Source organism: Rhineura floridana, chromosome 3 (genome assembly GCF_030035675.1).
Source record: "Rhineura floridana isolate rRhiFlo1 chromosome 3, rRhiFlo1.hap2, whole genome shotgun sequence".
Classification (NCBI taxonomy): domain Eukaryota; kingdom Metazoa; phylum Chordata; class Lepidosauria; order Squamata; family Rhineuridae; genus Rhineura; species Rhineura floridana.
The window spans coordinates 194,329,974-194,339,899 of NC_084482.1; the positions used below are offsets into that span (position 1 = coordinate 194,329,974).

General features: G+C 44.9%; 1 protein-coding gene across 1 annotated transcript in view; it reads right to left on the reverse strand.

Moving 5' to 3' along the window:
* Positions 1–4,068, reverse strand: part of LOC133378838 (uncharacterized) — a 71,005-nt gene extending 66,937 nt beyond the window's left edge. The window contains exon 1 of the mRNA XM_061613452.1: positions 3,935–4,068. The gene's annotated coding sequence lies outside the window, so the exon portion shown is untranslated. The remainder of the gene's footprint in view (positions 1–3,934) is intronic.
* Between the last annotated feature and the right edge of the window lie 5,858 nt (positions 4,069–9,926).

Here is a 9,926-nt window from a genome sequence, read left to right on the forward strand (position 1 = left end):
AAGTGGGGGCCATGAAGGCAGCGATGGTGCGGCACTGTGGGGCAGGGAACTTCCCCACATTAATGTGAAGAAAACAGTCAGTACCTTGACTGCAGATGTTATTGTTTCCCCACTCCCCCCAACAAAGTACAACTCACATCCCAGGAAAGATCGAATACACCGCATTTTGTCTTGGCAATCAATCAATCCAAAGATTTGCTTGCATCTGCCAGAACACACCGCATTTTGTCTTAGCCATAAACAACAAACAAACGAATTCCAATATTTGCTTTCATTTGCCATATAAAGTATATTAAATTCTCATCAATCTTAATCCTTCTGTTACAACCTTTCCACTCCCCACCCTCAGTCCCCTCTACTTTTTCAGCAAACCTGCATTTTACCAATTAAGAGGTAGCCGTTATATTGAAATGGTGGTGGGAGGAGGCTCTTCAGAGGAAGAAAAGAACTCAATATCACATAAGAACATAAGAAGAGCCTGCTGGATCAGGCCAGTGGCCCATCTGGTCCAACATCTTGTTCTCACAGAGCAAGAGCGCTCTCCTCTCCTGCAGCTACCGGCAGCTGGTTTTCAGATGCATACTGGCTCTGAGTATGGTGGCAGAACACACCTATTTACTTACCCCCCCCCCAAAAAAGTTTCAAGAAATATATCAGATGTCTTCAAAACTTTCTGTTTTAGCTTCTTTTACAAAAAATGTGTAAGGCAATGAAACACCTAAAGCTCAGGCTTAGATGAGGTCCTCATTTATTGTTATGTACCTTCAAGTCAATTTCGACTGATGGCGACCCTATGAATCAGTGACCTCCAAGAGCATCTGTCATGAACCACCCTGTTCAGATCTTGTAAGTTCAGGTCTGTGGCTTCCTTTACGGAATCAATCCATCTCTTGTTTGGCCTTCCTCTTTATCTACTCCCTTCTGTTTTTCCCAACATCATTGTCTTTTCTAGTGAATCATGTCTTCTCGTTATGTGTCCAAAGTATAATAACCTCAGTTTCATCATTTTAGCTTCTAGTGATAGGTCTGGTTTAATTTGTTGTAACACTCAGTTATTTCTCTTTTTTGCAGTCTTTGGTATGCACAAAACTCTCCGCCAACACCACATTTCAATTGAATTGATTTTTCTCTTACCCATTTTTTTCACATCCATACATAGAGATCGGGAATACCATGGTCTGAATGATCCTGACTTTAGTATTCTGTGACACATCTTTGCATTTGAGGACCTTTTCTAGTTCTCTCATAGCTGCCCTCCCTAGTCCTAGCCTTCTTCTGATTTTTTGACTATTGTCTCCATTTTGGTTAATGACTGTGCCAAGGTATTGATAATCCTTGACAAGTTCAATGTCCTCGTGGTCAACTTTAAAGTTACATAAATCTTCTGTTGTCATTACTTTATTTATTTATTTATTTAAACAATTTATATCCTGCCCTAGTTCATAGAATTCAGAGCGGCGAACACGCAAACAGTATCCAATACAATCCAGCATAAAACCACGAGAAATAAAACAATTAAAAATTTTAAACTTTAAAAGCTTGATGAAACAAAAGTAATTTTAACTGATGGTGAAAATCCATAAGTGAAGGGGAACGTCGTATCTCTGGCGGCAGATTATTCCATAAAATGGGAGCTATAGTCGAAAAAGCTTTGTTCCTAGTATTGGAACGACAAATTAAAAAGGTAGAAGGAATGATGAGAGAGTGTTCAAAAAATACTCTTGTCGGTCGCTGAGATTTATATTCCAAAATACAGTTTGATAAATATAGCTCAGAAAATCTAACAAACAAACAAAACCAAAGCACAGAAGAGCTGCACAATCTCCACAGGTGTAGACACCCAAACGGGGCAGCATGGTGTAGTGCATCCTTTCCCAGCTTTGAGTCCCTAGATGTTGCTGGACTACAATTCCCATCATTCCTGACCATTGGCCGTGCTGGCTGGGAATGATGCGAGTTGTAGTCCAACAACATCTGGGGACCCAACGGTTGGGGAAGGCTGTGTGTCTAGGGGTTAGAGTGTTGGATGTCTAGGACCTAGGATACCTGGGTTCAAATCCCCATTGAGCCATGAAACTCACTGGGTGATCTTGGGCCAGTCGCTGCCTCTCAGCCTAATATACAATCTCACAGGGTTGTTGTGAGGATAAAATGGGGAGGAGAGAACCATGTACGCCACCTTGAGCTCCTTGGAAGAAAGGTGGGAGGTAAAAGTAACACACAAACACACCTTAGCAGTACTCTCATCCCCTAGAGGTGCGGTTTTGAAGTGTGCACCAACTTACCAAGTTGGTGAACTCTTCACTGCTTGGCACACCTCTTTCCCTATTGGTTGCTCTATCCCAGATGTTGGACTTGCCAACTGCCACCAGCCTCAGCCAGCATGGCCAATGGTCAGGGATGATGGGAGTTGCAGCCCAACAATGTCTAGAGTGTTATCACCCCTGCTTTAGAGAGTTAGGAATGAAGTTAACCATCTCCTCACACTTAAAATATGTCTGGGCTGCTGCTGCTGCTGCCACCCAGGTTTTTGCATGTTGTTCAAGGAGGATAGGCAGAGGCAGAGCTTCCTCTGCAGGCAAAGAAAACAAATGCCTTGGCTGGAAGGAGTGTCAGGCAATTAGTCAGAATTGCTACCAGCAGGTAGCTCAGGTTGTGCAAACATTCTGATGGGAAGGGTAAAGAGGGCTCTAGAAAAAGAGAACAGGAAGCTCGAGTTTTTTTAAAAATGCAAAAAGTAAAAACCAACACCACGCAATTCATGTTGCTCCTGAATCTCCTTTCCTCTTCCTGCAGCGCTGTCATGCGCGTGCCATTAGTGTGCCCAGCATGGTGTTTGCACATAGAAAAAGCTCACTACCCCCGGCACTGGAGAACATCATTTTCCAAGGTCTGTCCTACCCTTAAGGCAGCGGAATGACAGGTGGGGAGCAGGAAGGTGGTGCAGGAGGATAGAGTTGTGCTTGTCACAAAGCTTGCTGCCAAAGCACAAAGCTGGCTAACTCGCTGCCTTTAGATGCAGTGCAGGATGCAATCCTGTTGCCAGCGTTCAAGTTAAGAGTCAACTGCCAGTTCAGGGGGCCTTTTTTGGGGGGGGGACATAGAAGTGGGGGAGTGACATTCTGTCCTTCGCGTCAGACAGCCTAATGTCAAGCTAGTCTAGTCAATTTCAATTGCGCATTTAGTCCAGGGCAGAAGAGCAATGAAAGTGAGCGAAGGAGCTGCGGATCTGAAACCATTACACACAGAGTGAGAGTCAGAAAGAGAGAGAGAAAGGTACCAAAAAAGGCTTGGGGAGGTCAGCAGCATCCACAGCGTGTACATGTCTAGAAAGAAGGGAAAATGGATGGTCCTGAGTTCCCTCGTCCAAGTTCTTCCAGCATGACGCTTGCACGTGCCACTTCGGAGAAATCTTAAATGAGGTTCCTCTGAAGGGGCACCGAGCCTAGGAATGGGGCAAGATTATAGCTCAGTGGCAGAACAGCTGCTTTCCATGCAGAAGATTCCAGTCCGGCATTTCCAGGTACGGCTAGGAATATGGCGTCTGAAACCCGGAGAGCTGCTACCAGTCAGTGTAGGCAACACTGAACTACACGGACCAACGATCAGACTCTGTATAAGGCAGCTTCCTGCATTCCTACTCAGACGTCCCAAGAGTTTTGACACGCCCCCCCTCCCCCGCAAGCATGCATAGAAGAACCGCAGCCGGGCTTCCTCGGGGATAAACCCCGTTGAAACCAGCTGAGAAGTTTTGCTTGCTGTTGCTTTTTTTTTTTTTAAGTTCTGCCGGAGAAAGCCTGGACAGAGTCGGGCTTTGCCCCCGGCGTCGATCCTGCATCGTCTGCCCCATCACCGAGTGCAGTCAAGTCCAGTCAGCCTCCCTACTGCAGTGCACAGATTTCGGTCACCAGAAAAAGGGAGTCGAATTACGCACCCGGTTAGACAGCCGTCTTCTTTTCCTCAGGTATCGGCCGCGGATGCTGCGAGGAGGAAAGGCTTGCGGGAGGAGAAAGAAAGACGCAGGACGTAGAAGAGAGAGGAGGGGAAACAACCGGCTCACCGCCTCGCTCAGCTCAGCCTGACGGTTATCAGAGTGACCGATGCTAAAAAGGAAGGCCGCCTCTTTTGTGGGCGTGACCTCTGGAATCCGCCTGGCTATAGGCAGAGAGCAACATGTGGGTATGCCGGCCCGGAACCGAGCGAGACAATCCTTCGGGGCATTTTTAGCCGATCTGCAAGGGTAGGAGCCGCCCAAGACAGATTGTGGCCAGGGAGCCAAAACGGCAAATGGCACTTCCTCCGCCCTGTCCTCATTACAGCGCTCAGGCCTGGCCAAGTTATTTTGTCATTTGAAGCAGACAATCTTATAGAATCATAGAATCATAGAGTTGGAAGGGCCAGTGGCATCACTAGGGTTGGTGTCACCTGGTGCGGTAACTCATGGTGTCACCCCCATGGACCTCCTCCCATACCAGACCATACAGAATCCTTAGTAATGTTTTTTGTACTAATGTTACTGGTAAATCACAATTCCCGTATATCACTGAATGTAATGGCAATAGTAGTGACATGAACAACTAGCAAAATTAAAATTACACCTTTAAATTACAATATCATACGCACAGCCTAAATGTATTTACATTTATACATAGTTTCATGTGGTTAAAGTGAAAATTTGGTAAGAAAACAATAGAATTCGAAGTGACTGACCAAACACAGTGCAGAAACACAAAACTAAGCATGCACAAAGACTACAATAACACATAAGGGTAGAATATTAACGTGCAAATTAATGTATACAGTGGGTCTGAATGGTTCTAATTGTAGCCATGATTTTACTATCATGCAGTGAAGAGTGACTAGCCATTAAGGTCTACATCCTGCATCAGCAACCAGTCCACAATGCCACCATATCTCTACAATGATGGAACAGCATTAAATGTTGTGACACTGTGGTAGCTGCTAGCAAATCAACTACTATACTCCATCCCAAGTATTACTCTGCAGATGCACTCAGTCCTCAGATAAGACCATCAGCAATTTTTGAAATATTGTTATTTGCTCTTTATGGAGACAGTTCAATTCCAATAAAGTATGAATTACAGATTCCTGTTGCTAGAAGCAGAACTTCCAATATCATTTTTATATAACTTATCAAGAGTTGACGTGCATTATATAACCTGTATCCATGGCATTTCCATGAAAAATAATGGCTACTCTGGGCTAGAAAAATTATTTGTAGGTGTAGGTGGAGTTGGAATTCAAAGAGCTCTTTAGGCATGCACCAGGAATTTGTACTAACCCAGTGCAAGTTTTGACTCCCTCCTTTAAATAGCCAACTCTGTTGCCATATCATTAAATGCTTTTGAAACTCTTGCTCGGTGTGCCATTCAGCCTGAAGGCTGCTAATTCAGGAATATAAGCATAAAGCCTTTTTGGGCTCACAGAACTAGCTTTATGGTTCAATGAACAGGTGCCCAAGAGTTTCTCAAATGTATTGATCCTTATTATCAGAGAATGCCCCTTAGCCATAGCACTATGAAGAATAGGAGTGCTCCAAAATTTAGCGTGGCAACTGAACAGTGCAGAGTAAAACACATTTATCTGGAACTAATGCTGCAATCCCATACGTGTTTACTTGAAGTAAGTCTTTTTCATTACAGTGGGACTAACTTCCAAGTACACGTGCAAAGAATTGCACTGCAAGTCTCCTTAATTTCCGTAAAAGTTCCTTTTGAGTACGTGGATAGAATATAATTTTAGTTGATTTTAAAGAGCAGACCACCATGCCATATAACAAACTGGTTTTTGAAACTCCTCTTGTGAAGCTGCTGTGAAAGAAAAACAAGCCCAGAGTCTTTTGGGACAAACAGGTGGCTGACTCACTTCCTTTCACTCTGATTGGCTCCAATCAGCAGGAAAAAATTAAGCACGTTAGAAGACTCTTCTCAGTGGCTAACACACTCCCCTTTCATGCTGATTGGCTTATAGCCTGCTGGAGATATAGGGACTCTGCTGCGACCCTGCTGCGACCCTGCTGCTAAAAAGTAAAGGGTTTAAGACCCCCCCAAGCCACCAGATGACTACACCCCTGGTCCTGCCCAGATATTATTTATGAGCACGCTCAAAGAATAATAAGGCTGTTGGAATGCACAGGATAATGTTGAAGCACTGGAAACATGGTAACTCTGTTGCTTCAGTGAGTTTCTAATCAGTGAGGTGCCTGCTCTGGTTTGCAGACTGTCAGCGCTAGGAAACCCAATTTGGCAATAAATCCATGTTACATTTGTGGGTGGGTGGGGTCTTGAGGGTGAAGTGAACGAAATAATAAAGCTTCAAGAAATTGTTTATTAGGACAGAGAGAATGATCCAGGAAGCTGCCATAAATTACAGCACAAACAGCCCATACTTTAATTTATGCTTGAGGCTTGGCATCTGCACACTTGGACACAGCAGATTATGCCTACTGAGGAATGACTGAGGCTGTAATCCTACTGAACTCAACAGAAGTTACTTATGACTAGACATGCCTAGAATGCACTATACTTGATATAGCCTATATGCAATGACATGATGAAAATAAGTGGGAATTGTGTGTATGAACTGCCCCTTGTTAGTTTTACTGCAAAACATCAGAATTTCCCAAACCTATATAGTATAGGAGTGACTGAAAATCAGTATATGAGACAATATTAATATTAATTTTCATGTGGTGTTTTGGTTGATTTTAATTTAGGTATGTCTTTGATGAAGAAAACTAGGATGTTAAAATAAATAAAATGGATTTAAATAAAATATCACGCCAAATTATTAATGTATTGATTGAAATTACTGATTTGTTAGTTGTCTAACACAGGGCAGTCTCTAGACATCTTACAACCAAGTTTTAAAACATACAAAATTGTTAAAGACACAATCAAAATGTAACAAATCAATATGTAAAACATAAAACACCAGCCTCCACAGAGAAAAACAAAACAAAAGATATAACAGCACCTAGAGTGGCACTAACATAAAGCCTTGACACACCTGGCATGAGGGGGACTCCCACCAATTCCCACACCCAGAAGCTTCCTCCCGTCCTCATCAGCTTACCCCTAGGGGAGCCTGTGCCCGTTTCCTAAGCCAATTATCTTGATCAGCCCCAACTCAAAGCTGACCCCTTGCACTCTCTCACCCCAGAAATAATCCCATCAGCTGCGTGTTTCTTGCAGGAGAGACCAAAACGCAGCGTCTCGCCTCCCCCTTTCCTGTTAGCTGTGCCGCCCAGGAATGAGCGGGGGAGACCTCTAGGAGAGGTGATCTTACATTTTCTTCAGTTTCACTTTGCAATTGACAAGACCGTGCGTTTTGTTCAAGATTCGACTACTGCGATGGAGAAATGCACTCCCTCTTTTGTTAGCCTGCCTGCGCATGCTGCACAGACAGCGCAGCTCACCGCTGTCTGCCTGCCCCGCTTCCTGGTGCCTAGGGGGGGCGGGGCGGTTCTGGGTGACACCCCTGTCTCGTGGTGTCACCCAGTGTGGCCCGCACCAGCCACACTGCCCTAGTGACGCCCCTGGGAAGGGGACTTGTAGGCCATCGAGTCCAACCCCCTGCTCACAGCAGGAAATCCACAGCTAGAGCATCTCCCGCAGATAGCTGTCCAGCCTCTGCTTGAAGACATCCAGCGAAGGGGATTCCACCACCTCCCTAGGCAGTCGGTTCCATTGCCGAACTGCCCTTACTGTCAAGAAGTTCCTTCTAATGTCCAATCTGAATCTACGCTCCTGCAACTTAAAACCATTAGACCTAGTCCTACCCTCTGGGGCAGCAGAGAACAAATCTGTACCCTCCTCTATGTGACAGCCCTTCAGGTACTTAAAGAGTGCAATCATGTCACCCCTCAGCCTTCTCTTCATCAAACTGAACATGCCAAGTTCCTTCAACCTTTCCTCATAAGACGTGTTCTCCATACCGGCTATCATCCTTGTCACCCTCTTCTGAACCTGCTCTAACTTGTCTATATCTTTCTTAAAATGAGGCACCCAGAACTGAACACAGTATTCCAGATGAGGCCTGACTAATGCAGAATATAGTGGGACTATTACTTCCCTCAACCTGGAAACTATAGCTCTGTTTATGCAGCCCAAAACCGCATTTGCCTTTTTTGTCACAGCATCACACTGCTGGGTCATGTTCAACTTGCGATCCACTACAATTCCAAGGTCCTTCTCACACGCACTACTGCTAAGCCGGGTATTTCCCATCCTGTACCCGTGCATTTTGTTTTTGTGGCCTAAATGCAGAATCTTGCATTTGTCTTTATTGAATTTCATTTTATTAATTTCAGCCCAATTTACTAGTCTATCCAGGTCCCTTTGGATTTTATTCCTGTCTTCCATTGTGTTAGCTATCCCTCCCAGTTTCGTATCATCCACAAACTTCATAAGGCTTCCCTCCACCCCGTCATCTAAGTCATTGATAAAAATGTTGAAGAGTATCAGCCCCAGGACAGAACCCTGTGGCACTCCACTTGAAACCTCCTTCCAGTCTGAAGCAGAGCCACCGACGACCACTCTTTGAGTACGGTTTAGTTGTGAATCCACCTGACAGTATTTCCATCTAGTCTGCGTTTGAATGCCTGCACCGCCTTAAAAATGAAATAAATCAAATGACCAATCAAATAACAGCTTTCTGCTCTTTCCCGAGTTCCGATACCCCAAATCAGCTGTCTCAGGTGGCTGGCCGGCCGCTTGCTCTCCCCTCCTCTCCCCTCCCCTCCCCTCCCCTCCCCAGAAGAGTAGCCAGCGTGGTCCATTATGTGAATAGGGGGAGAGTCGCATTCATGAAGATCTCAGAGGTGGCTTCCAGGCCTGGCTTAATATTGCAAAATGGTTCTGACGTGAGCTCAGGGTTAAAAACTGATCTGATTTTAATAGGGAAAAGAAAATCCAGATTAATTAGGGAAGGGGTGGGTCAGCCACATTTTGATGCCAATGGTGGCATGCTAATGCAGCCTAAAATAGCTTGTAATAACTAAAATAGCTAGTAAGCATGAGGAGCACTCATGGCCACAATAAACCCATCTAGAAGCACCAAGAGCAGTGGTTCTTCACTCTTACTGGGCCATGGACCCCTTTGAGTATCTGATGAAAGTTCTAAACCCCATAAATAAATACAATTAATTGTATTGCCTTGGAAATTGATTTTTTTTGGTGCCCAGACCCACCACAAGTTAAAGCCCACCACAGGTTAAAAAACCCTGACTTGGAGTCACACATACTGTACATCTCTAAAGAGTCACGGCTTCTCAGCGTGGCAGCTTCATCCCAGGCTACTATTACTGCTACTTCACCAGGCTATATGCTATGGAAAGTGAGGGGAGGGGGATAGAGACAGAAAAACTGGCTGGGTATTGAAGGCCATGGTCAAAAATAGAAGAGCATCTTTGTTGTATAGCCTTAGGGGCTGCTAAGAAGAGCAAGGCTGCCAAGTACTGACTAATCCATCACTAACACCTGCTGCCATTTTTGGAGGGGAGTTAGCAGGTATGCTATCACTTTGATCTGCTGTTTTTTCTTCAGAGATAAGGCTCTTTGCCATGGATGGCGCCAATCGTCTACTCTGTTTCTCTCTTGCTCACCTCAAGTTTTATTCTTTAAAATCAGCTGAATGAGGAGGGGGACACTGAGAATTTCTTACAGCAATAACTTCCAGCCACTCCTTACAGAAAGTCTGCTTCCAAGAACTGTGACATCATTCACTTCACTGCAGTCAGGAGACTGCCACGGGCAAACTTGGCAACACCTGTTCACAATGCACCTGCAAATGGCTTTCTTACAAAGCAAGAGCCTGTTGGCAAGAAGCTGGAACAGCCCATCAAATCCCTTGCCTGCGGAGAGGGTGGGGATGCTTTCAGGGTGGCAGGCTGATTGGTGGCCTCA